Below are 26,390 nucleotides of genomic sequence, written 5' to 3'. Positions count from 1 at the left end.
AACTTTTCACTATTATTTCCTTTTAATCTTGAAAAAAATAATGGTTTTCCTTGGAGGGTGCTGAGGACAGCTGGTTTTCCCATTGCAGCAGCAGGCTGTATTCAAGTTTTCCCAGTAGTAGAGACAGGATTAGCCAGGTTAATGTGGGTTAAACACAGAAATCTCTCTGGATGGCTGGTAAGCTGCAACTTCTAGGTAGTTTGGTGGGGTGCAGAGAAGGTGGTTTCAGAAGGGGACAGGAACTGACAATTAAAGCCAGGGCATATCCTGACTGCTGACCTCCCCCAAGGGGGATAGCCTTGTTCCAAGGATGGGAGCTCAGCTGACCACAGCGGGTGTTCTGATGCTGGGTCTCTCACTGGACACCCCTGATGTGGTTTTAGCTGGAGAATCTCTGCTTCTTCAATACTTTTCTTTCAGGAATATAAACATGCTGTGACTCCTTTAATTATCCAACTGTTGGCTCAGCTTCTGAAGTGTCCTTTTGGGTAATAAAAGTAACTTTTACAAACTGTACAGGGCAGTCATTTAATTAGGAGATGATTTTATAAGAACCTCGCAATAGGCCTGGAGGGATCACGTGTGGGTCACACATGCAGGGTCATGGGACCCCTGGTCAGCCACAGGGGTGCCAGGCTGTGAGAATGGGATCCAGAGTGATATGTGGCGTGCCAGGTCACCTCCCTGGCTGGATCACCCTCACTGGACAGGTCACCCTCCTGGATGGGTCACCTCCCCGGCCCCTTTCAAGTCATGCTCACATATCTAATCAAGTCTTCCCAGGGCCCTTAGATAAAAGTTCAAAGCTGACGGAAGCCCAGAAGGACCAGTCCCATTAAGCCACCTGCCTCTGGCTTCCCATCCAGGTGCTCCCAGGAAGTTTTCACTGTGTCCCTTTTTTGATTCCTTGGACTTATCCAGCCCCCGCCCCCACAGGCACTCACAAGATTCCTGACTTGCTCCTCCTGCTTAGTGGGGCTTCTTTGTGGAGCCTGTCCCGATCCCCATACAACCTCATGAACCCTGAATTCTCCTTGTCAAACTCCCTGGTGGGGTCCCATCCCCTCCACCTGGCACAGAGTGGGACTCAGTTGTGAGTCAGAGAAGAAATGAATCAAGGTTAAACAAGAGTTAACAAGAAGATGGGAAGAGGGCCAGGACAAGGTCCCAGAGGGTTACAAACAGGTCAGCTCTCAGATGCAATCTCGAGGCCTCCTCCCCCAAGTCCTGTGACAGTGTCCCCAGCGCTCGGAACAAATAACCAGAACTCATGAGTGGCACTTGCTTCCAGGCTGGGTGCCTGGGTGTTTGGGGGATCCCTTACCTGCCTTGCTGGGGTTTCACAAGGCCCCGAAAGTGCTGCCTCATGTTACCATTAGGTGAATGACTCACAGATACTGCAGTGCCAAGACCAGAGAGGCAGCCAGGCCCCTTTGCAAAACCACTCTCAGGAGATGGGCCAAAAAACATTCCGTCCATGAATTAGCTTTCCTCTCTTGCCAGGATGAAGAAGGGCTGTGACACAGACCGCAGTTGGAGATCAAAATTACTGCCTTACCATCAGTAGACGGCATGACGAACTCTCTTTAAATGAACCCGGGGTCCTGACAACCAAGTCTGTGCTTTTACAGGGTGCTATCCCCAAGCAGCCCATCTTGTTACAGCAGACCAAGGGACACAGCCCCACAAATCAACCTCGATGACACGACCCTGGAGAAATTTGTGAAGCCAAACACATGGAAATTATCATTTGCCCCCTTCTGAGGGGAGTGGGCCCTGAAGACCTCCCGCAGAAACACCTCTTGGGTTCTGGGACACACAGTTTCCCCTACATGCTAATGTTTCCAAAGCTGCCATGTAGGCGCCATCCTAAAATTGAAGTAGGCTGTTATGGATGAACCCTTCCTTTTGACCCAATCTCCCACCCTGAAGGCTCAAAGTTCAACGCACATTAGAATCTGGACAGAAATCAATGCCCCCAAAATGGGCGGCAGGGAGTAAGGCTGATCTTAAAGCTCACAAGTTTCAAACAGACTTAGAAACTCTTCCTAATGTCAATCCCTTTTCAGGTGCTTTTCTGAGTAGTGATTATACATTCACCCAACAATTAATATAACTATAAGTTCTTCACAGATTTCAAACACAATAAAAGAGTCATTCCAAGGAGGAACTTAACATGTATTGAAACATGTATGTACCAGAGATATTCACTGCAGTGATGTTTATCATTTCAAAACAACTGGGAACAACCTGTTCATAAGCACCTGTTAAATAACAGTGCTCACACCTATACAAATCTGACATTAAAAGTAAGGATGCAAATTTGTAGTTATTGATCTGAAAATATCAACAGTTTTGGATAAAAAGCTGTTTTAAGAAAACACAGTATTCGACAAATACTTACTGAAAAATTACTATGTGTCAAGTGCATAGTGAAGTCCTCACTGTATTATCCTGTTTTTGTTTGGAAGCTCTATGTTTACGTGTGAACACATCTGAAAGACACCACACACACACATCCACAGTGGTTATCATGAGTGGTAGAATTCCACTGATGTGAATTTTTTTCTCCTTTTACATTTTCTAGTGTTTCTAAAAGGAATATGTAATTAATTGGGTAATAAAAAAAGGAGAAAGGTTTTTTTTCTTTAAAGAAAAGAATAAAAATCATAAGAAACTATTCCCAAAACAATGCATTTATCTATAAAGTACTTATACTGAACAAAAGAAGCTTCTCACCTGCTCCCTACCTGCCACTTTTCCCAAGGGCAGGTAAGGATCTCTTGCAAATAAGGCACAGGTACAAATAAAGTTACAAAAAACACAATATTTTAGAAGAACATGATCGCTACTTTGTCACTAAACTCTCACCAAGGATTTTCCTTGATAAAAATGATTTCCAGTTGTGCAAATCAGGCTGTTTTATGTTCCTTCTACGTTACCATCCAAAGCCACACTGGACTCCAGGTCTGGGGACTGGGTCTCATCATGTACATCCTCCTCCTCCCCACCACCCCCTCCAAGCCCTAGAGGAACCGGGCTGAGTCAGCACTATGGGCCCTAAACCTTATCTGGACACACCTAGGATGGCTCCATGCCCCTAGTCCACACTGGTATGCTTTTTAAAGGTCAGATTGAACACCTAAAAGTAACGAACGCCTATACTCCGTTCAAGTCAGATGGTGGAACATCACAACTCTCCATTTACTCACTATTTAAAAATAAACTACAGTAGAGGCACACAAAACTCAGAAAAGGCCACAGGTCATGAAGAACGCCATGCTGATAAATGTGGCCCCAAACCAACACTGGCGCAACGCAGCCAGATGCACAGCTAACCATGGGCTGGCACTTTATTTGACCTCATTTAAACCTCCCAGCTCCAGGAGCTAAGTACTATGATCTCCATGTTACAGGTCAGAAGGCTAAGCCTCAAAGAAGTCCAAAAATGTGCCCAAGGTCAAAACAGGAAGTAAAGAGAAGCCAAAGATTTGGACACAGACAGGTGTGTTCTTTCCCACTGCTATCCGCCAAGAATGAAACTGGTCCCAACAAAGAGCCAGGTGAGAAGCCCCTGGAAAAAGGAATGACTCAGATTCCAGTCTGTGAAAATGTCACTTCAGCTACTGTTCCCCAACAATGGCTTAGGTACAAAAACCAGTATATTAGAAGAACGTAATAGATGGTGACAGATCGATGCTCAGTCACTAAATTCTCACTAAGGATTTTCTTCCATACAATGACTTTCACTTGTGCAAATCAGGCTGTTTCATATTTGACTGACCGCAAAGAAACAGCTATTTCCACAACTGTCACAGTGTCTGATAGGCTGGGAAAAGCTCAACAGATACAGGGAGAATCTGAAACCACAGAAAAATCTCTACGTTAAAAACTGCAACTGAGCATTGCAAGTGAGGTACGTGCATGTGTGTCCCCAAACAGTGAAATACACTTTCCCCAATTGAACAGTTCTGAAATCACAGGTGGTTCCAATAAAATACATGTATAAGCAAAAAATGTGTACTAAGTAAACGTCTGAGATTTCATTTGAGGACTAGTTAGAGGCTGGTCTCCTGCTGTCACCCAGAGTCAGCACTCTGACATGGGCCTGAAATGGGACCAAAATGTGAAATTGTGTTGGCTTCCTACTCCTACACTATCAAGATGAAATATCCAATGGCGGCTCATTAGTACAAGACCATTCCTCTTATAAGCACCTTAAATCCTGATTTCCGAAACCACAAGACAAAAACAAAAACACAAATTTTTCAAGGGGATGTTTGGGACAGGGATGAGGAGGAGGAAAAGTAAAGCCAGACCACAGCAGTAAGAACCACACTGTGATTTTACCTATAACCACCTTCCAGACAAGCTACGGAGTTGCACTGGGGCACAAGCCTTGGGCCCAGCATTCTACATGAGCCAACTGGCTCATGTAGAAGGACTGGCTCTGGGATTGAATGATGCTTCCTCCCACATGCTTACTGCCTCCAAAGGAAGCTTTCACATTTTAAAATAATTTTACTGCTAATTATGATGGAGAAAAAAATAATCAGCTTATGTGTGCACCCAACCCTCAGCCATGGTCCATGAGCAGTAAGGTTTCCCTTTTCTTCACTTGAGTGGTCCTGGGAAGCCCCTGGGGACTTCTGCCCTCTGCTTTAACATTAGAGAGCAGTTCATCACATTCACCCACATGCCTGCCTTCATCCTGCTCCTCTTTCCTTCCATGATGACCCGTCTCCTTTCTGGATCAAAGAAGCAACCAAAGCAAAGCAAGGTAAGTGACTACTATCCATCTGCAGAGGAAAAGGGCCACTAGAGAAAGATGGACACTGCCTGCTGGGAAAATGGACATTGCCTGCCTTTCCAGGGAGCCTGGGACTTCCTCACATGTCCAGAACCTTCTGTGCAAAAACATGCCCTTGCTCTGCAAAGGAAAAGTCTCACCTTCTTGGCCTCAAATACAGGGTCTGCCATGCCCAGCCTGAAGCTGCCTCCCCAACTCTCTTCTTACACAAACTCATCCCTGTATCTGTGTGTCCAACTTGGATGTACATTAGAATCACCTGGGGAGTTTTTGAAACCTACAGATGTCTGGGCCCCCACACCCAGAGATTCTGATTCAACTGAGACAGGCCTGGAAAGTTTATTGGGGTTTTTTGTTTTTTTTTTTTTAAGCTCCCATATGATTTTAATACGTAGTCTGAGTTTTGAAACACTCTACTCTTGCTGGCCAAATTAGGTTACTCAATGATGTCCAAATACTTTTTCAGCACTGCTCCCAGATAGACATGGTCCAAGCAGATGCAGTAGGCAACTATTTCATCTGTTCTGTAAGGGGGCTGGGTTGGCAGGGTCCGTGCAACCAAAGGTGAGCTGGAGCTAGTTCTTATTGGCTCACAGATTGTTAAATATTTAGTAATGCTGCCAACCCAAACTGGTAGCTTGAAATCAGCCACGGAGGGAGTGTTTACACCACAGAAATTGGTAGATACTACAATCTAGGCTCTGCTTTTTCCTCAGAGAGCAGGTGTACCAGCACACTACCATCTCGGAGAACTCCTACATTGGAGAGGCTGGAAAGAATGGGGCAGGGAAAGATGGGGGGTGAGATTTAATAAGAACTGGGAACCAATAAGTCCTTTCAAAGGAAGTATTCTTTTCAATCTGTTCAGAAGAGTTGGGCTAACAGGTCCCAGCAAATCGAGTTCCCCTGAGACAAGCTTTTATTGCACAGATAAGAATAATCTCATTAGTAAGTCATTTATTTGATTGTGAAGAGGAAGGTGGAACCCTTATACATTTACTTAACAACTTTCCTATAATCTTATTCTAGTGACCTCATCTGCCCAAAATACCCTTTCCTTGGGACAAGGACGGTCTTCATAGCAGAACCTGTCTTCAAAATCATAATCTTCCAAATAAATCAAGCTTTACCCTGCAGACAGGGTGAGTGGCTTCAGGAACCAAAGTGCAAACTGGCTGCCTTCCATAGAGGCTGAGAAGGTTTCACAAGTTTTAAAGATTTCATCACCTTCAGAATACAAGCTATTTTATAATTAGGTAAGAGAGGCTGGCACCCTGCTATTTTCATGCCTGTGTCTTAATGCTCCCAAAATGTGTGACTGAGAGTTGCTTATTTCTTTAACTTCGGCACACTGGGAGATGTGATTAAGAGCTCTGGACAGAACCATGTTCAAAACCAAACTCAAGCACTCATTAAACTATTAGGTTGGAGGAGTTATTTAAATTCTTGTAGCTTCCCTGTAAAATGAAACCCTTTGTAGTTTTTGTGGGGATTCAAAAAGTATGCACACAGGGCCTGCTATGTTGACAACTATTGCCACCCTTTAAAATGCCCCAAATCTCCCATTAAATTAGAGAAACTCAGTACACCATCCTCTTCCCTCAAATCCATATGCTGATTGATGATTTAAGGAGGCACCGTTCACCTGGCAGGTGGGTGGCTGTGATGTTCTAATAGGGATTTCACCCTTCACACCTTAAAACACACCACACACACACCTTTTATTCTCAATTCTCTCCCCTTCTGGACTGATTATGGACACTCTTCCCCTCAGAGCGATGGCATCAGGTGCTGAGTTATGTAATATGCGGATGCCCTCGGGGGCCCATGGAGTGGCTGGTTTAGGCTTCCTGGAGAACGTGCAATAAAATAGCTGGATTGTTCCCTGAGTGTTTTGGGGCTTAGTGAATTATTTTTCTGTCACTCCTCCATGGGGTGGGGGCAGAATGTGGGGCTTCTATTGTGTAAACAGCTGGGGAGCCTGGAGACCCAGCCCAGCTCCTGAAAAGCTAAGTGTAAACACTGGAGCTCCTCCCTGCTTGGAGCTAAGCCGGTCAGCGACCTTTCCTGATTCCTGGCTGTCAGGCAGTGACCTCAGACAAAGAAGTCCTGGTGCCCATCTCTAGGGCCTTGGGATATGTCCCAGGAGCCTGACTCCAATTCTCAGAAGAAATATCACAACACAGCCTAATTCAGGTATCTAGTTTGAAAATAACAAAGCCAAGGTAAACCCACCTGGCTGGCCACTCGCAAAACAGCAGCTTCTACATGGTCAAAACAAGGCTGGCACCTCAAAATGGGTGGCTTGCCCTAGAGCAGAGAGCCAGGGAAGAGGTCAGCAGGGTTACATTCAGTGGCTCCCAGCCTTGTTTGGGTCAAGGGCTCCAGTAAGAAGCTCCCCAAGAAAAGAGAGCACACATACCTCCCACTAAATTTTGGGGAAGCCAAGAGCTCTTAACTGGCCAGGATCTGAGGATTTAAAAGCAGGAGCAAGCACCTCTCAGGATCCAAGGGCATAAACTCGAATTCCCCATTTGCAGCATAACTTATCATACTAGAAACCAGCATTAGAATAAGAAGTCTATTCAAACAGCCCAAAGGGAAATAATTCCAAGCTGCCCGATGAGCTAACAACAGCAAAGGAGAAAATACAGGAAGATTCCCCCTCCTCCTCCACTGAGAAAATTAAGAGCACAATATAAGAACAGATGCTGCTGCTGCAGGTTAAGGGCACTGTATTAGCAATTCATCCCCCCACATTCTAGGTCTTTCCAAACCCCCTGTCTTAGCTGTGATCTGCAGCAAGACCTTTGTCAGACCGAAGTGTTGGTGGGAGCCACAATTAAAAATGAAACTATCAAATGACAACTGGTGGAGCCCAGGAGACCTGTTATGGAAAGAGGATCTTCCACCCCGGTGGCTTGGGGGAGGGGGCTGCTCAGGAACAAAAGGCAACCTGTGAGGCTCCTCTCCCCACTTGGGCTTGTGGTATCTGGGATTAACAAATGGTATGGGTCCCCATTAATTGTTTTATAAGGTCACTAAAGTGCAGTGCCTAACTCCTGGGACAACAGGAAAAAAATTAAAGCTCACAGAACTCTCTCAGGCAGCTGGTCATTGTTCATTTAATAAACAAGTGAGCATAAAACAAATCCCTAGGAAGCCCGTTTTGTTCACTTCAAGTGTCCTCTCAGAACTAACTGTTCCCTCCCAGATCAGCACGGCCTCGGCATTCCAGACACGCAAGAATCGGGCAATGAATGTGCAACCTGGGGCCCGCCTTGATAATGCTCCCTTACTTGAGGAAATCCCCCTCATGCAGAAAGCAGAGGCCCGGAGAGGGGTTTCAGAGTGCGGGCTCCCTCCAAGCTCTCCAGGTTGAGGGATTTGGCCTGGAGCAGAGACCCAGGAATATTCTCCTTCAAGCTTCACTGTACGTTCCTGGAATCTGTTTCCTGGGCAGGACAGCCAGGTGAGATGTAGCCTGTTGTACTGGATGACCACAGCAACATGAACCAGCAAAATGCTCCCCAGCACCCTAAAGTACAGCCGCTGTCCATCCACGGATGTCAAACGCTCTGGAAACCACCCATTAATTTTTACGGTGGCCCAGGAAGCAGATTGAGAATCATTACCTTCATGTTTACAAGGCAAGGAACCAAAACCACACAAGGAGGAGCGGCTCCATCTGGGCCACAGACCTCATGAAGAGCCCCAGCCCAAGGGAAGGGACTGGGTTGGGAGCCAGGACAAAAACCCAAACTTTGGAGCTCAGAGACGATCACATTTAGCAGGGTGGGGAGGGGAGGGCTGCAAAAAGGAATGACTCCAGCTCTAACCCAATGATTCAACATGCAAGGCTACGACAAGGCTGGCAGGAAATGTGGGATCTTGGGATGGTTTCTGTCTTGCTGTTTGCATTCCTATTTCCACGCTTTCTGTTCTGAGCATGCATTGTTTTTGTAATCAGAACAAAAGTTATGCGAACTTTATTATTATCACTGAAAAGCCATACAGTACCAATTGGCTGCACTAGCTTGGAAAGAATAGGTACGAACAAAATCCAGTATAGTATTCCTTTTCACATCGCCTTGATCCGTGAGTTCCACAACCCTCTTCCACTCCAAGCGCCGAGCGGCACGTTCCCGGCGCCCCGCACCGGGAAGGGCCAGCCTGGGCCCGGAGCCGCGGGACCCAGGGCTGGGACCCGCGGCGCGGGCTGCCGAGTGAACGTCGCCGAGAACACCGTGCCTCCACCCCAGTTCGTCCCCACCCGCCGGCGCTGTCACCTCGCGGCAGCCTGGGCACCCGACTGCCAAGCCAGAAACCGGAGTTTTCAATCCCATCCTTAAACAAGGGATCTTCGAAGAAGTTGAAATATGCATTGTCACCAACAAGTTTAACAGGGAACCTCGCGCCCTTCCCTTCTCCCCAGAGCCGCGCGCGGGTGGCGCCCCCACGGCCCCGTGAGCGAGCGTAGCGCGACCCCCATTCGCTCCCCGAGGACGCGCCCGGTTGCCTGGGGGGCCACCCAGCAGGGCCGCCCGCCCGGACTGGGAGTCTCGGCCCAAGCGCACGCGGGGGGATCAGAGAGCAGCCAGGCGCTCGGAACCCTGGCCCCCGCCCGCCAGCTCCGGGGAGCCCCGTGCGCCCGGGGAATCAGCGAGGGGCGCGCGAGGCTTCCCCGAAACCGCCCCGCGCCAGCCGCACCCAGGCACCCCCACGGCCCCGAACTCGGGTGCGGGGCATGGAGCCACCGAGGAAGGCAGCGGGGCTGGGGCCGCAGGGGATCAGGTCGCGCGGCCGCCTGCCTACCTGGCTCGCATGGCGTCCCCGCGGGCTCCCGCGGTTCCACTCTCTGTCCGGTGGCTCGGCCCAGCCGAGGGCGCGCGCGGCTCCGCGGGAATCGCCGCCGCGGTGGCGGCGAGGGGCCGGGACCGCCGAAAGTGCCTGGAGCGCGCGGCCCCCGCCTCGCCGGCGGAGGGTGGTCCCGCGCGGGGCGGGGCCGGGCGGCGGGGCGGGCCCGAGCGGAGGCTGCGGGAGGCGGGACCGGCCGGGACGCGGGCGGAGGGTGGTCCGCGCGCGGGGGCGGGGCGAGTCCGGCGGGGCGGGGCCGGGCAGGGGCAGCCTGGTGAGTGGGTGGCTGCGCCGTATCTGCGGGCTCTACGGGGATCCAGTCCCCGTACCTCATTGTCTTCTCGCTCCTCCTCCTCTTGGCGCCGTCCAGGCTAACGGGATCCCGGCCGCCCGGCTTGGCCCGGCTCTTGGTCCCCGGTCCCGAGCGGATCCGGTGCAGGCCACGCTGCCGTACCCCGCACGCCCGTCCTCCCACCCCTTGGCCAGGAACCCAGCGAGGCCCCCGGGCGGTTCGGCCCTTGGGCTGGCGTTGGCGGGGCATGGAGGGTCGCGCCTCCTCTTGAGGCTTCTTACCACGCACCTGCCAGGCAGCAGGAGGGGGAGGGCGAGGCCGTTGGGGCAAGCAAGAAGTTAAAAGAGCCCTCTGTTAAGCGGCATGAGAGTTGAATGAACAGGTCAGAATCCTGCAGGTTCCGTCCGTCTGACCTGTGGGCCCTGGGTCCACAGCGCCTATGCATGCTTGGTACATAGTATCAAGTAAGTGCTCAATAAACGCCCAGTGAATGAATGCACCACTTACTGTGTGGCAAGCACTGTCCATGACTGACACACTTAATCCTCAAAAAATCTCAAGTCTGGCCGCTCTCTTTGGGCCAGTGGAGGAAGCAGAGAAGCCTCTGGACAGAGTTTCTAGGGGGCACATTTGCAACAACTCGGGAGCCAGCCTACTGTGCTTGAATATCTGCCAAGTTATTTTGCCTCTCTGTGACTCAGTTTCCTAAATGAATATGAAAATTAAATGCAGCATGTAAAGTGCTCAGCAGAGTGCCTGGCACAGAGTAGCTTTCATAAATTTAGCTACTATTATTACTGCTATCCCAGATGACTGAACATCCATGCTATGTTATAAACAATGCCTATAAAACATTGAAAAAGACAAGCCAAGTAGAAAATGGACAAAAGTTATGAAAAGACAATTCCTGAAATACCATGAATGTCCCAAAGCATGATTAGCTCCTCGGCTACACTAATGAGAGAGCTAGGGCAAGACACAAACAGCAAATAAGAAAACCAAAGTCCAGTCCAGGCACAAAGCATGTGTGTGTAAACAAAGCATCTGCACATGTCGCCTAGGGAAGTAGAGAGCATGCCTTGCGGTGTCCACTTATTATGCACAGTATGAGGTAGGCATGCCACGAGCACTTTCAAACCAGCTGCATCCCAGGAAAGGAATTTACAGAGAGCAGAATGTTTAAAGAGAATGACAAATAAAAAAGAGACAAGAAAACATTGTCTTATAGTCTTACTATAATAACTTGCATTATTCTTGGCTTACATGAACTGGGGAGACAACTTCACGTGTTTAGGTGTAAGTTGTCTGTGAACTGGTTTCTCTTTTGTGTCCTGGAAGGCGAGGGGGTCTCTAGATGCTTCCTGTTGAATTTATGTTTTCTCGGTCAACCAGGTTTTGTTACTTGCCCTTCTAAAGGTCTGTAAGAGAAAAGGAAAAACAGGAGCTATTCATAACATTCCATTATTCAATAAACATTTCCAGTGGGAACACATACAGCAAAATCAATAACTTGTTTTTTTAGTACAAAAATAATACATGTTTGTTTCAAAGGATTAAGATGATTAGAGAAATGTGTAGAGTCAAAAGTAAGCATTGATCCTAATTTCATATCCTCTCCCAGATTCCACAGTTAACAGCGATTGTATGTCTGTCCACAACCTATCTGCAAGCATTTACATATGTGTTAATGAGTATGTATGTGTATATATGATGCATATGTGTGTAATGTGAATGTATATGTCCATATACATACACAGACACATATAGAGAAAGACTGTGGTGGGTTCCAAAATCAGGCTGCCTGGCTTTGAATGCCATCTGCACCACTTGACAGCTGAGTAACATAAGGCAAGGCCACTCTGTGCCTATTTTCTCATTTTACAATGGGCACAATGCTTGCACGGATTAATTGAAGTAATGCATGGACATTGCTTAGCATAGCACCAAGCACACAGCACATCATTTATAATTATAAGCTATTATCATTATTATTTATACATATATATATATATATATATATATACTCCCAAGTTATTCTTTGGTTCACATAAAACCCAAGAGAATGATCCTAGTTTTAAAATAAACTCCAGGGAGAAATATTTTTTCCAAGAGGCTGTCCACATTGCTTTCCCGAAAAAGGGTAGATGAGAAAGTCCAAGATGATGAAGTTTAGACTTCACAAAAGGATGCCACTTGGCAAGTCTTTCCATGGGCATGGACTCCTCTGAGTTGGTGTGTACTCAGTGAACAGTAAAAGTGACATTTTAGGAAATCTCCCATGGCTAGAAATGTAAGACTCACAGAGAAGACAGAGGAAGGGAGTGGGGTAGGTTTGACTGTCAACACAGCATGTCTGTTATTAAAACCAGTGATAGTTCAATCTTCACCAACCACCACCACCAAAGATTCATTCTAGAGGCTTCTCAGAATCCATACAACACTCCCAGGAGCAGCAACTCAGACAAGAATAACTCCCAAGTGACATATACTATCCTGAACTCTCCAAAACTCTCTAATATGTCGTAACATTCTGGCTACCTATAAAATACACTTCACATTAGGAAATAACGACATAGAAATTGCATCTGAGCCCATCGTGAAAATATCTCTCTATGTACAAGGACATTCTCAATAATGAAATAAAAAGAGTAATATTGGTGAAGTGAAGTGAAATCAATAATGATCAAGATGCTCATGTCAGGGGGAAAATAGAATAAAAATATACAAAACTCAGCTAAGGGAGCAAAGAAGAGCTTAAGGCACACAATATTTTTCAAAAGGAATCCATAGCAATAGGTATTGATTCATCAATGTGGGCAGATGGAATCTCAAGTTTGTTGTCTCTGACTGACAATATGCAGAGGGGATGTTGGCAAAACCCGTCTGGGATACACACCCCTCTGTGGGTTTACATCGAGGAAGAAGGTGTTCCTCACATGATTCACAAGCCTGCAGAATGGCATGCATGTGTTCCAGAAATATGTATCAAACATTTACTATGTGCCAGCCCTTGGGCATGGCCCCAAGAGCAGGAGTACCCCCCCAAGACAGAGAGCTCTGCTCTGCTGCTTGCAGAGAGCCCAGTGTAGTGTCAGACAGAAGGAGAGCCACAAGCCTGCAGGTGGTGATGAGTGCCCCAAAAGAAAGCACAGAGGCTGTGCCCAAGAGCAATAAGAGAGACCTGTGGGAGGGCTGGAGAAGGTCCTAGTGAAAGTAACATTAGGCCCAAAGGGAAAGGAATAGGGAGGGGCATGTGGGAAGAGGCTCTCAAGACCTTTGCACCCTCAAGGAACTGAAATGACACTGGTGAGGTTGGAGAGAAAAGAATGAGGTGCCAGATGGGGAGAGAAAAAGAGCTGGGAGTCAAAGGCCATCTTGTGGGAAATGGGAAGTCCTGGGCCATGCAGATGCTGTCCCATCCTGTGTCCCTTCCCTGGCTTCCCCGGCAGCTCAGAAAACATTGCTTTGCCAGAATTCAGAAAGACACTACCTATGAGAGAGAGTCCTCTTTTAGCCAGAAAATGTTGGGTGATCTGTTTGCCATTCTGGGAAGCCTCTATCCTTCCAGTTCTAAAATATTTTGACAGGGAGCGCCCCCCACTCTGCTGACAAAATTCAACATCCTTTTATGATACAGACCCTCAACAAATTAGGTGTAGAAGGAATGCACCTCAACATAATAAAGACCACATAGGATAAGCCCACAGCTAACATTATACTCAATGGTGAAAAATTGAAACCCTTTCCTTTAAGATCCAGAACAAGACAAGAATGCCTATTCTCACCAATTCTATTTAACACAGTGTTGGTTCCTTGCCAGAGTAATTAGGCAAGAGAAAGAAATAAAGGGCATCCAAATTGGAAAGGAATAAGTGAAATTATTGCTGTTTGCTGATGACATGGTCCCATATATAGAAAATCTTAAAGATTTTCCACCAAAAAACTACTAGAACTAATAAATGAATATGGTAGTTTCAGGACACAAAATCAACACACAAAAATCAGCAGTGTTTCTACTGATTTGTTGACACTAGCAATAAATGTTCTGAAAAAGACATCAAGAGAACAATCTCACTTATAATGGCTTAAAAAAATTAAATATTTAGGAAAAAATTTAACCAAGGAGGTGAAAGACCCAAACTCTATAAAACATTGATGAAAGAAATTGAAGAAGATACAAATACATAGCAAGATATTCCAGTTTCATGGATTGGAGGAATTAATATTGTTATATGTCCATATTACCCAAAGCCATCTATAGATTCAGTGCAATCCCTATCAAAATTCCAATGTCATGTTTCACAGAAATAGAAATAACAATCCTCAAACTCATATGCAACCACAAAACCCCCAAATAGTCAAGACAAACAAACAAACCATCACAATACCTGATTTCAAACTATACTACAAAGTGGTAGTAATTAAACAGCATTGTACTGGCATAAAAATAGATACACTTGGCCAATGAAACGAAATAGAGAACCCACACAGGTGTGGCCAATTAATTTTTGATAAAAGTGCATGACTACACAATGGGAAAAGAATAGTCTCTTCAACAAATAGTGCTGGGAAAATTGAACATTCATATGTAGAAGAATGAAATTGGAAATTTATCTCACATCATATACAAAAGTCAACTCAAAATGTATTAAAGACTTAAACATAAGACTTGGAACTGTAAAACTACTAAAAGAAAGCATAGGGTAAAATTACACAACATTAGTCTGGGCAATGATTTTTAAAATTTGATTCCAAAAGTGCAGGTAACAAAAGGAAAAATAGACTAATGGGATAACATCAAACTAAAAAGCTTCTGTACAACAAAGGAAACAATTAACAGACCCATGAGACAAACTACAGATTGGTAGAAAATATTTGCAAGCCATATATCTAATGAGGGTTTAATATCCAAAATATATAACAAACTCAAACAACTCTATAAAAATAAAACAAATAATCTAATTAAAAATGGTTAAGGGGGGCTGTGTATGGTGGCTCAAACCTGTATCCTAGTACTCTGGAAGGCTAAGGCGGGAGGATCGTTTGAGCTGAGGAGTTCTGAGACCACCCTCAGCAAGAGCAAGACCCCGTCGCTACTAGAAAAAAAAAGAAAAAGAAAGAAATTAGCTGGACAACTAAATACACACACACACATATATGTGTGTGTGTGTGTGTGTGTGTGTGTGTGTATATATATATATATATATATATATATATATATATATATATATATATATACAGGCATGCGCCACCATGCCCAGCTGGGCATGGTGGCGCATGCCTGTAGTCCCAGCTACTCGAGAGGCTGAGGCAGGAGGATCTCTTGAGCCCAGGAGTTTGAGGTTGCTGTGAACTAGGCTGATGTCACCGCACTCTAGCCCGGGCAACAGAGTGAGACTCTGTCTCAAAAAAAAAAAAAAAATTGTTAAGGGACCTGAATAGATATTTCCCAAAAGAAGACATACAGATGGCCAAAAATTATATGAAAAAATGCTCAACATCACTAATCATTAGGGAAATGCAAACCATGATGCTATAATAAGTCACACCTGTTAGAGTGGCTATTACTGAAAAGACGAAAGATAACAAGCATTGGCAAGCATGTTGAGAAAAGAGAACTCTTGTACATTGTTAGTAGGAATGTAAACCAGCTCCTCCAAAGCCTAAAAATAGAATTACCATATGATCCAGCAAGCCCACTTCTGGGTATTTATCCACAAGATTTCAAATCAGTGTGTTGAAGAGATATCTACACTCCCATATTCATTGCAGCATTATTCACAATAGCCAAAATGTGGAATTGACCTAAGTGTCCATCAACAGATGAATGGGTTAAAAAATGTGATATATAAACACAATGGAATACTACTTGGCCTTAAAAAAAAAAAGAAATTCTATCATTTTTGACAATTGGAAAACATTATGCTAAGTGAAATAAGCCAGGCACAGAAAGACAAATACTGCATGTTTTCACTTATATGTGGAATCTAAAACAATCAAAGTCTTTGAAGCAGAGAGTAGAATGGTGCTTACAGAGGCTGAAGGGTGGAGGACTGGGGAGATGATGGTAAAAGGGTACAAAGCCTCAGTTATACAGGAGGAATAGTAATCTTTGAGATCTCTTGCATAGTGTGGTAAATATAGTAAATAGTAATATATTATACATTTCAAAATTGCTGAGAGTAAAATTCATGTTTTCGCCCCAGAAAGTGGTAAGTATTTGAGGTGATGGATATGTTAATTGCCTTGATCTAATTATTTCACATTGTATTCATGAATCATAACATCACTATGTACCTCATAAATATATACAACTATAATTTGTCAATTTGTAAAAAACGATAATTAGATATGATTGGGAAAAAATTAAATTGGTGTTTTCAGGAATGTAAATGGGATATGGACACAGATTCCATAGCAAACCTATAAGTTTTTCTCCTCTTTTGCTGCTGTGTCTTCTGGTGGAATGGGCTTTTCTTTCTGTGTAGAAGATGTTGGAGAGGGTGTTCTTTCTCTCTTTCTCTCCCTCTGTCCCATCCTCCCTCCCATGCTCCATCTCTTTTATTCTCTCCTCTCCACCTCTCCCCTCCCCTTCCTTCTTTCCTTCTATTCTCACGTAATGAGAACTCCCTTTACTTCTTTGCCTCCTTAGCCACATTTCTGTCCTCCTTGTCCTTTTGGGCGTCAGGGAAGAATATATTTGATATTGCTATTTAAATAGCATGTTTTTCACTGGGGAGAGGGAACATTCTAATCAGTGTGTGGTGTTTTGGGTTCTATTAATTTTTAAGGTCTAAAAAGTTAACAAGGGACTTTTGTATTACTGGCTGCTGGGGTGCTTTGGATTGCCTTGTCTGCCATCCGGCCCCCCTTCTTCGTGTACTGTACCCCAGTTTTCCTTTAGGGAGTCACACTCTCCTGTGTGTGCTTCTGATGGGGCTGACAGCTCCTGACTCAACCCCAGACAATTGGACCGTATGAACCTTCAGGATAGACACTTGACCCACATCAGGCCAATGGGACACAAATCTGGGACTTTTTCAGGAGGCTGCTGGAAGAGAAGCTGCACAGAAGGCTGGTGACATCTTGTCATTTCCTGGGGAGGCCCACCTGAGCCCACAGTGGGGAAAGAGGAGTCTGGGAGGGAAAGAGGCATGTCCCAGCAGCATCATTTGCAGCCCTGGGATGTGGGAGGCCCCATGTGATCATGACAATATTAATTGCCACCATTAGCAAGTCCTGGCAGGGACCTTGTGCAGGTGCCTTATGTGGGTGACTGTACTCAATCCCCACAGCACCCTTTGGGGTGGGCATAACTGCCATCATCCCCACTTTGAAGGTCTGGAAGTCAGGGCTCAGAGAATTCAAAGGACTCCCCTAAGATCACAGCTAGCATAGACAGAACTTGACGCCAGGTCTGCCCACTCCGAAATCGGAGCTTCCAGCCATTGTTCTGAGGCTACCTGGAAATTGCAGGCACGGGACTATGTCAGTTTCTTATTTCCATCTCATTTTGATTATAAAAGCAAAGAGTAGGGAAATGATTTGCTTATTCACATTTACCTGTGAATCAGGTGCCTTTGAGAGATAGTTTGAAAAAGAAAAGAATAAACTCATGCCCAGGTGTGGGGATGCTTGTTTTGCACAGGGACCCATCTCTCCAGCCCACTCGGTGTGGAGGACAGTTCACACTTTATTGGGACTCCAAGACAGTCTTGACATGGACCTCACAATTCATTCAACCCCAGTCATCTGAGAGCAGACAGCCCCCTTCTGGAGATGAATTCTGAAGCTGCCAGGCAGCCCCTCCCCTCTGGTCAACAGGGAGCAGCAGCTGGAACCATCCCCTACAGCAGGAGACAGTGCTGAGGGGTGGCCTCTGGTCAGCTTTGGGGTGGTTTCTCCCCAGGGGCCTCCCTTGGAGTTGACTGTTATATGCATCAGCCACTCTTCCCAGAGGTTCTGGGATAGGGGAGGGTGGTAGGCAGGTGGCAGATGGTCTGAGGAAGTAACCTGCTCTCTCTCCATGTAACTGGCATGATGAGGGCTGCCATGGGGGCATAATCAGACAGGCTCTCTGCCCAGACATGCTTGGAAATAAGGGGGAGGGGCTTCCTTAATTTCCCCTCTGAGCATCAGAAAATCAGCACTCATAGATAGGGGCAGGGAGGGATGTCATCTCTTTCTGATGTCTAATATGTGAGAAGTTCTTTTAGACAGCAACAAAGGGACTGGTTCTCAAAGAACTGTAACATATTAAAAATGTATAATTATACTGCACACTAACCCCTTCCTCTGGTTTCTGATATCAATTTCCAGCTCCTCCTCACAGAGGCAGTGGTGCAGAACTTCAGCAAATGAATGGCATGCTGGTTTCTGGGCCAATTCTTAGTCCTTTGAAACCTGATCTATTTCACCTGCACAAGGACCTGTGACTGCATCTCTCCAAAGAGAACTCCCAGGCCCAGTGATTGGCACGCTATTTATGCACTTGTTCAAAATGCGATCTTTGGATTCCAAGTCTTTGTCAGTTGTTTCCATGAGAAGCACTTCCTGCGGTTTATTTCATTCTGCACCTTGCAGGTGGATCACCCTCCCTGGGCTTGAGGGCTCTCTGACCTTTGGGTCTAGCTTCTTGGGCAGCTGCAGAGAGAGTCAGGCCCAGGCGCAGCCTGTCATCCTAGGATCTCCATGAGTACTATACAGGGTAGCACCTTCCCCAGAAACTCTGAGTCTACTTGAACTAACAGTCCTTGGGTGCTGCTGGTGAGGCTGATGCTATGCTGCATATGTTGCCTTCTATTATTTTCATGTTACAGAAGTCATTCTCATTGATTAAATATTTTTGCCCAATATCACACAGAGCTGGGTAGTAGCACATCAGAGACTAGAACTCAGATCTCTCTAGCATCAAATATTCTTCACCAGCAACTCTGGCACCTTCTGTTGCTTCCAACAGGTAAGGCCCAGATAATCCTAGGTGTGCCTACAGCTACCTGTGTGAGCCTGAATATATTGCTTTTCTTCTCTAAGTTTCAGTCAAATAAGCAGATGGACTGGACCATCACTGAAGTCCTCCCAATCCCCCACAGTCCAGATTCATTTATTCCTGTAATAAATATTTAAGAGCCTACTATGTGCCAGGCATTGTTGTAGCCACAGGGAATACAGCAGTGGGCATGCTCTCCTAGAATTAAAATTGAGGAGGGGAAACAGACAATGAATAGTCATATAAAAAATCTGAGTCATTTTCCTTTCTCCTTTCCCTAAACATGGAAATCATCGAGAAAGATCATCGGGAGTTCCAAGGGAAGAAGGAGCAGTGCAGAAGGAGAGGAGGCTGGCACCACAAACAGGAATCCCAGGGTGCAACTGAGCCTCAAGCACCAGCTGGTGCTGGACACTTCTGGAGAGGTGGGAGGACAGAGGAGACTCTTTAGGTTTGTTTTCATGCCATGTATCTCCAGGAAGATTTGGACAGTTTATGGTAAATAATACAAAGTCCACAAAGCCATTAAAAAGAAAAAAAAATGTCTCAGAGCTTTGTAACATGAACTAAAGATTTACCCCAGCAAATCTTGGCTGAAGACAATGCCTACAACTGAGCATATAATTTAACTCCGAGCTCCCTGGCAACCAAAGAAAAGAGTAAACACAATAAGTTATGAATAAACTTTTTATCTATTGACAAGAATTTTATCACTTCATCCAGAAAGACTAATTTTTTCACATCTAACATGCAGAGCCCATCTTAGGAATAGATTTTTTTCTCTCTGAATGTCCTTGGAAATTTCTGTTTGTTCCCAGGATTATGAAACTTCTTGAGATGCTTCTTTGTCTTCTATTTTCATCTATTGTGATTTGTGACGGACAATTTAACAGCCTTTCAGTCTGGAAACATGTGTGTTTAAATTGTAGGAAATTTTCCTGAAATTTTTAAAAAATAAATTGAGCCCCTCTATTTGCTCTTTCTGGGACTCTTATTTTTTGGCTGTTTGACCTCCCCAGATTGATGCCCTGTTTTCATTATTTTTTTCTCACCTATTTTCTGTCTTTTTGTCTTTTTGCTCTGCTTTTTTGAGGTACTGCCTCCATTTTATTTTCCAAATTTTCTACCGATTACATTACATTTCTATGTAATGTAATTGCATTACATTTCTAATAGTGTATTTTTTCAACACAAATGCTAGCCTCCCATGCACACCATACTGCACCTTGCTTTCTGCATAAACAGAACATCCTGGAGATGGTTCTGAAGCAATTGACAGAGTGTTGCCACCTCCTCTTTCATGGAGAGAGAGTGTTTCATCGTATGTGTCCAAATTGACTGAACAAAGTGGGTTGTGTTCTGAAGGACGACAGGCATAAACTAATGGAAGGGGTTCCTGGGATCTAAGCAGAGGAGTGAACTGGTGGGAAGATGAGGTGATGTGGGACAGCCAGGGACATTGCAAGGCAGAGCAGGTGCCATGGTGGGCAGCGCAGAGGAGTGCATATGTAGTATGTGTGTGTGTTAGGGAAGACCATGACCCAAGAGTGTCAAATGAAGGACAGATCACTTTTACAAGGGATTTTGACTGAAAACTGTAGACTTCAAGCAGAGGAGGAGCATGATGACTTCAGTTCTTCAAAAGTCCCTTCTGTCCAAAACATGGATGATAGACCAGGAGGGGATAAGGCTCGGGTCAGGGAGGACAGTGAAATGGTTGTCCCACGAAGTCATGGGTGGTGGCAGGTTACGGATGAGCAGAGAGCACAGGCAGAGAGGCTGCGACGGAGGCAGGGGACGTCCAGTCTGTGGCCGTGTGGAGGAAGCGAGGGAAAAGAAGTCTAGAATGACACCGCAGTGTGGGCCTGGCTGACTCAGTGGGCACTGTCTCCTTTCACAGGATGGTGGGTCATTCTGGGCAAAATGACAAGGTCAGGTTGGGACCTGGTGAGTCTGAAATATGTATGGGACATCCAAATAGAGATGTCTTACCTTACAGGGGTCTGAGTCTTGACTGAGAGGCGTGGGCTGATGTTGTAGATTCATGGGGACAATGGTGGAAACCGTCATTTGCCCCTGGCCACCTCGGCTTCGGTCCTCCGTGCACCCCTTCCTCCCACCGCACCCCTCTGCTCCCGAACGCACCCAGCAGGCACCTGCCTCGGGATCCCTGGACCTGCTGCCCCGTTTGCCAGGCGCACGCCCCAGCCCAGGCCTTCACGTGGGCCACCTCCCTGTGCCATTCAGTGTCTGGTCACCCCTGTCACCCTCTGGTCACCTTAATCCAGTTAAATCCTTTCCTAGCCTTACTCCCGTCAGCTTTGCCTCGCTTTGTTTCACTGCCCAGTGCTGACTGGCATTCGACCCTGTGGTCCGCGTAACCATTCGTTTATTTGTCACTCATTCCTTGCTCTGCCTCCCTTCTTCCCCACATGGGAATGTAAGTGCCACCAGAGGAGAGACTACTGTCACTACGGTCCCCGCGGGGCCTGCCACGACGCTCCCTGGCAAACAGCTGGGCATCACAGGGCGTTGGGAGAAGGCACAGAAGAGGCCATGAGAGAAACACGGGACGCCGGGGCAGCTGGGGCCTCTGAAGGTGTCAGGGAGGAGAGAAGGGACAGTTACCTCAGCTTCCAGTGAGGCGACGAAAAAGCGAAGAGCAGAGGAGTAGGAGGGTCACCGGCCGCTTCGGCCATGGCGACGACAGCGGGCAGCGGCGGCGGGAAAAGAGCGGGAACTGTGAGGTGAGTGCGAGGACCCGGAAATTGGGAATGACAGGATACAGACGGGACAGCGGCTGGAGCGGACCAAGAGTTTTTGGTTTTTCTCGAATCGTTGTCTGTTGGTTTGGGGGTACAGACGGGAAGACGAAGGCTGAAGGGTGGCCTGGAGGGGCCACATCTTGCGTGAGGGCGGCTGCGCGCGGGCTCCGCCTCCTCCTCCCCTCCCCCACCTCCCGGGCGGCCGCCCACGGGCTTCCGGCTCAGCCTCGCCTCCCGCTGCCCTGGCTTCCTCACGTACTTTCCTCACATAAAAAATAAAAATAAAGAAAATTTAAAAAAGCCCCGGCTTTCCTCACATAAAAAGCGGCCTCCGTGAGTGTCTCTTTTAGTGTCTTGCATGTAGCAGTTGGTAGCGGAACTGAGTTTTCGCGCTGCTTGAGGGCCGCCTCTCTCTCCTCACACTTTGGAACAGCCGGAAGTCCTGCCTGGCCGGACCACGGCTTGGCCTTCCTTCAGCGGCGTCAGGTGCCGCGCGTCGTGGCTGTGGGGACGCGGGCGCCTCTTGCTGGTCCAGGCCAACGCGGCCAGGGGAGGTTGGAAGCGGAGGCCGCGACACCAGGCCAGTGCCACGCGTGACGGACCCTGCCCGGCCCAGTGACCAGTGAGCGCCGGCGCCGTCCGTGTCCCCGTCTGTTCTCAGCGTCGTCTGCGGGACACACAGACACAGACAGAAGGGAAATCGGAGGCAGCCCAGCGAGGCGACGCAGGAATGCAGCCCTCAGGCTGGGGAACCCGGGCCCAGAGCTGCTGGGAGCAGACAGGAGGGCCACAGCGGGTTGTGTCGTGCCAGACAAGCGAGTGTAGACGACAAGAGAACAAAGCACCACAGAGAGGACAGCTCTGAAGATGGTGATAAAAATCGTATTTGAGAAGGAGAGTCCACAATAGAGATGGAGTAAAACTGATACTCCAAAAAACAAAAACAAAACAAAAACCCCTGTAGAATAAACTGCAAATGAGCCGTGGAACAGAACTCCCACGCCAGGAAAGTATGGCAGGAGAGGGCCGGAGGTGAGTACAGGTAAGCAGACCAAGGTAAAGCCATGTCGTTTTTCAAACACTATTTTAAAACGTATTTTTTGATGTTGTTGAAAGGAATGATGTGCAGGATAAGATGAAAATAATGGTATATATAGGTCCAGATTAATTTGTCATAGGCTGTGTGTGTGGGGGGGGAGCAGGGACAGTAGGAAAATCTCCAAATGCACCATTTTCCTTGTAGAAGGATATTACAAAGCTTGTTTCTTTGCTGTCTTGGACCGTTTCCCTTAAGTTTAAGAATGCACTCTTCATGTAACAATGACTAGATTAAAAGAATATTTGCCTTACAAATCACTACTGAAGTCTATGCAGCAAAAGAAAAAGGGGAAAAAGAAAACGCCACCCAAACAAAACAACATAGGATAGAAAGGAAACAACCAGAAAGCAAACAAAAGAGCATAAAACGAGATGACAGGAGCAAAACCAAATAGAAATAATGATGAGTATAAATGGGTTAATTCTGCAAGTAAAATGAAAAAAATTGAATTGAAAACACAGAATCCCGGGACAGGCTGCTTATGAGTCAGGCCTACAACATGATGACAAAGGGAAAGGTAATTCAAGGCAACCATGTAGCATCAGGTAAGTGAGAACCAAAAGGGAAGTGAGGAAGGACGAGTTAGTATCAGCCAAAGAGTTCAAAGGGAAAACCATCCCTGGGAAGGCAGGAGGTCAGCTGCTTTGATTGATAAGACAGGCAATCAACACCCGCTCCCCAGGGGATCTCTTCCACACTCCCACAGTTAATTATCATCTATATGCTAATGACCCCGGATTTACATCTCAGGCCCAGATCCAATTGCTGCCTCTATATCCCAGGTCCAGATATCTGCTTACCACCTCTTCCTGGGGGGAAGCTTCCCATTTCTGCCTGACTCAAGTTCCTGCAAGAGTGACCGACAGTCCAGTTTGCCCAGGGCTGAAGGATTTCAAGGGGCATGAGATGTTCAGTGATAATCTGGGACAGTCCCAGGAAGACCCAGATGGTTGGTCAGCCCGAGTCCCTCTTGTCCCAGAGAATAGGACATCCTGTTGCTCTGCTCGATGCTGCTAGGCACAGACTGTAATTCCAGGCCATTTCCATTTCCTTTATCTCCTGGTACAAGGAGGGCAAAAACTGTGTTTGGGGTTATTTGCCTTTGTATTCACACCCTTGCCCACAGTGTCTGCCACTGACTGAATCAGTATTGGTAGAATAAAAGAATAAATGAATAGATTTCCTCCACACTCGAGGGCCCAGAAAGTCTGATCTCTATAGAATGATGAACCCAGGGGAATGCTGAGAAATCATCTGGGTAAGGGGGTGGAAAGAGAAGTTTTAGCAGGGGCTTCTCAATACTTGGGAGATAGGAAGGGACCAAGGAACAAACTCCAGAGGTGCAACTGTTGCTCCCTGGGGCACCACATCTGGATTAATGTCTGCCAGCATCTTTGGAGGCCTTACCTTCCCCTTCCTCATTCATTGCCACCAGCTAGAAATGGGGGTGCCCCTGAATAAAGAAACCTACCAAGGTTTACATTTGCACCTTACCCTTAGTAGCCAGGAACGCTAGAGAAGCAGCTAGCCGAACTCATCTACAACCTTCTGACTCTCGGATGAAGAATGGTTTTAACCCGGAATTATGATTGAGCTGTTAACTCTGAAATGTATTTGGGAAACAGGCCAAGCGTAATAGTCAAGGCCCTTCATGTGCTACAAAACAACATCAGAATGTGCAACTTCCAAATAATTTGCTTGTTTAAATACATTTACAAAATAGTTTAAAATGACAAAATGTGTGTGTGTGTGTGGTGTTTCCTTTGGCCACCTTCTCTACAAGGACTGTTCAGGGATGCCTCTATCTCCTCAAAGCACCCCCGTAGGCTTTTAGTTGTCTGCAACCATTAGTTTTCTTCACAAAATGTTAAATTTTGCAATGCATTTTGGTTCCCCAAGATCTTGATCTTGGAATTCCTTCAACTTTGCTGAGTAAGTTTGGATTCCGAAAATAAATTAAAATAGATTCACCATTTATTACTGAGTAAAAACGTTTTTCTTCTTGATGTAGGAATCGCTCATGTTGGTACCATTTAGAGAAACACTTTCTTTTCCCTAAATATTTATTAACGAAATATTTTTATCGGCCAAACATGCCTTCTAAATATTTACTTCTTTGGGACACTTTTGGAAAGTTCTGTTTATGAAATCGCTAGGAGAAAGTGAGAGCAACTCTTACTTCACAGGACTAGGGTAATTTTAAAACAACAGTGAATACTTGTTTGGCTTTGCTGGGAAATAATAGATTTGATTCAGTCATGTTTTGTGTGGTTCTAATGTTGAAAACACTTATCCAAGAATAGATACATATGAATTTTCTGCAAGGGGGGGACTTAGCTGTAGCAGTCCCAAACAGGAGTGTGAAGCCTGAGAGTTACAGATGGGACCCCTGTTTTTGGTTCACAGCTGGTGAAGGCCAACAGACATGCCCATTGTCCCCATCACTAGACAACAGGGCACACACAAACACACTCTCACATGTCCTCACATATCCAGGACAATTCCTTGGTTTCCTCTCCACCTTTCCAGAGCGTTTACCATTCCTAACTGTCTACCTGTGTCCCCATTTTGGTCGAGCAGCATAGTTTCTCTGCCACAGCACAACTAAAACACCCCCTGAATTTTATATTATATTATATTTAAATATTTAGGCAGTTTTCTGACAGCATGTAGCAGATTCTTCCCAGTTTTTGGCTAAGAAACTGTGATCCAACATAACTGGTGCTTTTCAGCACTTAGTAAGAAAGAATGGGTTTTCCCAAGCAAGTTTGCACACAAATCTCCTTGGAGAGGTGGACCCAAGTTTTGAGTATATAGTTAGTGTGCAAAATAAATGCCACCTTTTTTGCTGGGGGTGTTGGAGAGGGAGTGTATTACTTAAAAGTGGTGGTTATTTTATTATACACTTATGCCAGCTCTTCTCAATTGGGGTGTTGCAGTGTACAGGTGTTTTCTACATGGTTGGTGTATTACTCCAAGTAATTAAAACAAATTAGAGCTGTTACCTCCCTGATGGCATCCTTACTTGCTTGCATTTGTGTGGTTTATTGGATGAAGGAGAAGGTTTGGAGTGACTGACAGCTAGCAGGCAGGAGCTTGCCCCTGTGTCCCGGCAAACTCCCCAGGACTATGTCGAACCTGTGAGCATCATCTGGTCACTTGTGGCTTACGGAACTTTTTGCATTATGTCACTTGTTTTCAAAAAACACTTCCAGCTCTTTCCTTTCTCTCTAAAGTGAAAGAGACAGTTCTGGGAAAGGCGTTCTATATCTGGAAATGGAAATCTTTAAGTAGAGATAATGGAAATAGTTTATCACAGATTCACGTTTTCCTAAGAGTTTTGATGTACTTTATAAAACTAAATTATTTGTGCTGATAGAAGAGGTAATGATAATGCAAAATGGGCCCACAACCTAATGGTCTTTATTTTTAGCTTTAGAGTGTGTGTCTGTGTGTCTCCAACCAATCGCCCTGCCCAGTTCTGTTTTCTTAGGCCAGTATTATGCTAAGTGTGAATGCTCATTTGTGGTGAGCAAACTCCAGCTAATCTTGGGAAATGTCTCCCAAATTGCTAAAAA

The 26,390-nt window shown here is 46.1% G+C and overlaps 1 protein-coding gene and 1 long non-coding RNA gene across 2 annotated transcripts in view; both read right to left on the bottom strand.

The window, feature by feature from the left end:
* Positions 1-9,823, bottom strand: part of SH3BP4 (SH3 domain binding protein 4) — an 89,113-nt gene extending 79,290 nt beyond the window's left edge. Inside the window, exon 1 of the mRNA XM_012753290.2 lies at positions 9,626-9,823. The gene's annotated coding sequence lies outside the window, so the exon portion shown is untranslated. The remainder of the gene's footprint in view (positions 1-9,625) is intronic.
* Positions 9,824-11,178: 1,355 nt separating this feature from the next.
* On the bottom strand, positions 11,179-21,894 carry LOC142872312 (uncharacterized). Its single transcript, XR_012920518.1, has 2 exons — positions 21,577-21,894; positions 11,179-11,377 (listed from the first exon to the last, which is right to left on the bottom strand). It is a non-coding gene; the product is annotated as an uncharacterized LOC142872312 (long non-coding RNA).
* Positions 21,895-26,390: the final 4,496 nt, after the last annotated feature.

Source organism: Microcebus murinus, chromosome 8 (assembly GCF_040939455.1).
Source record: "Microcebus murinus isolate Inina chromosome 8, M.murinus_Inina_mat1.0, whole genome shotgun sequence".
In the NCBI taxonomy this organism is placed as follows: Eukaryota; Metazoa; Chordata; class Mammalia; order Primates; family Cheirogaleidae; genus Microcebus; species Microcebus murinus.
Note: the sequence above shows the minus strand (reverse complement) of the source record. Positions and strands in the feature narration are given on the sequence as shown.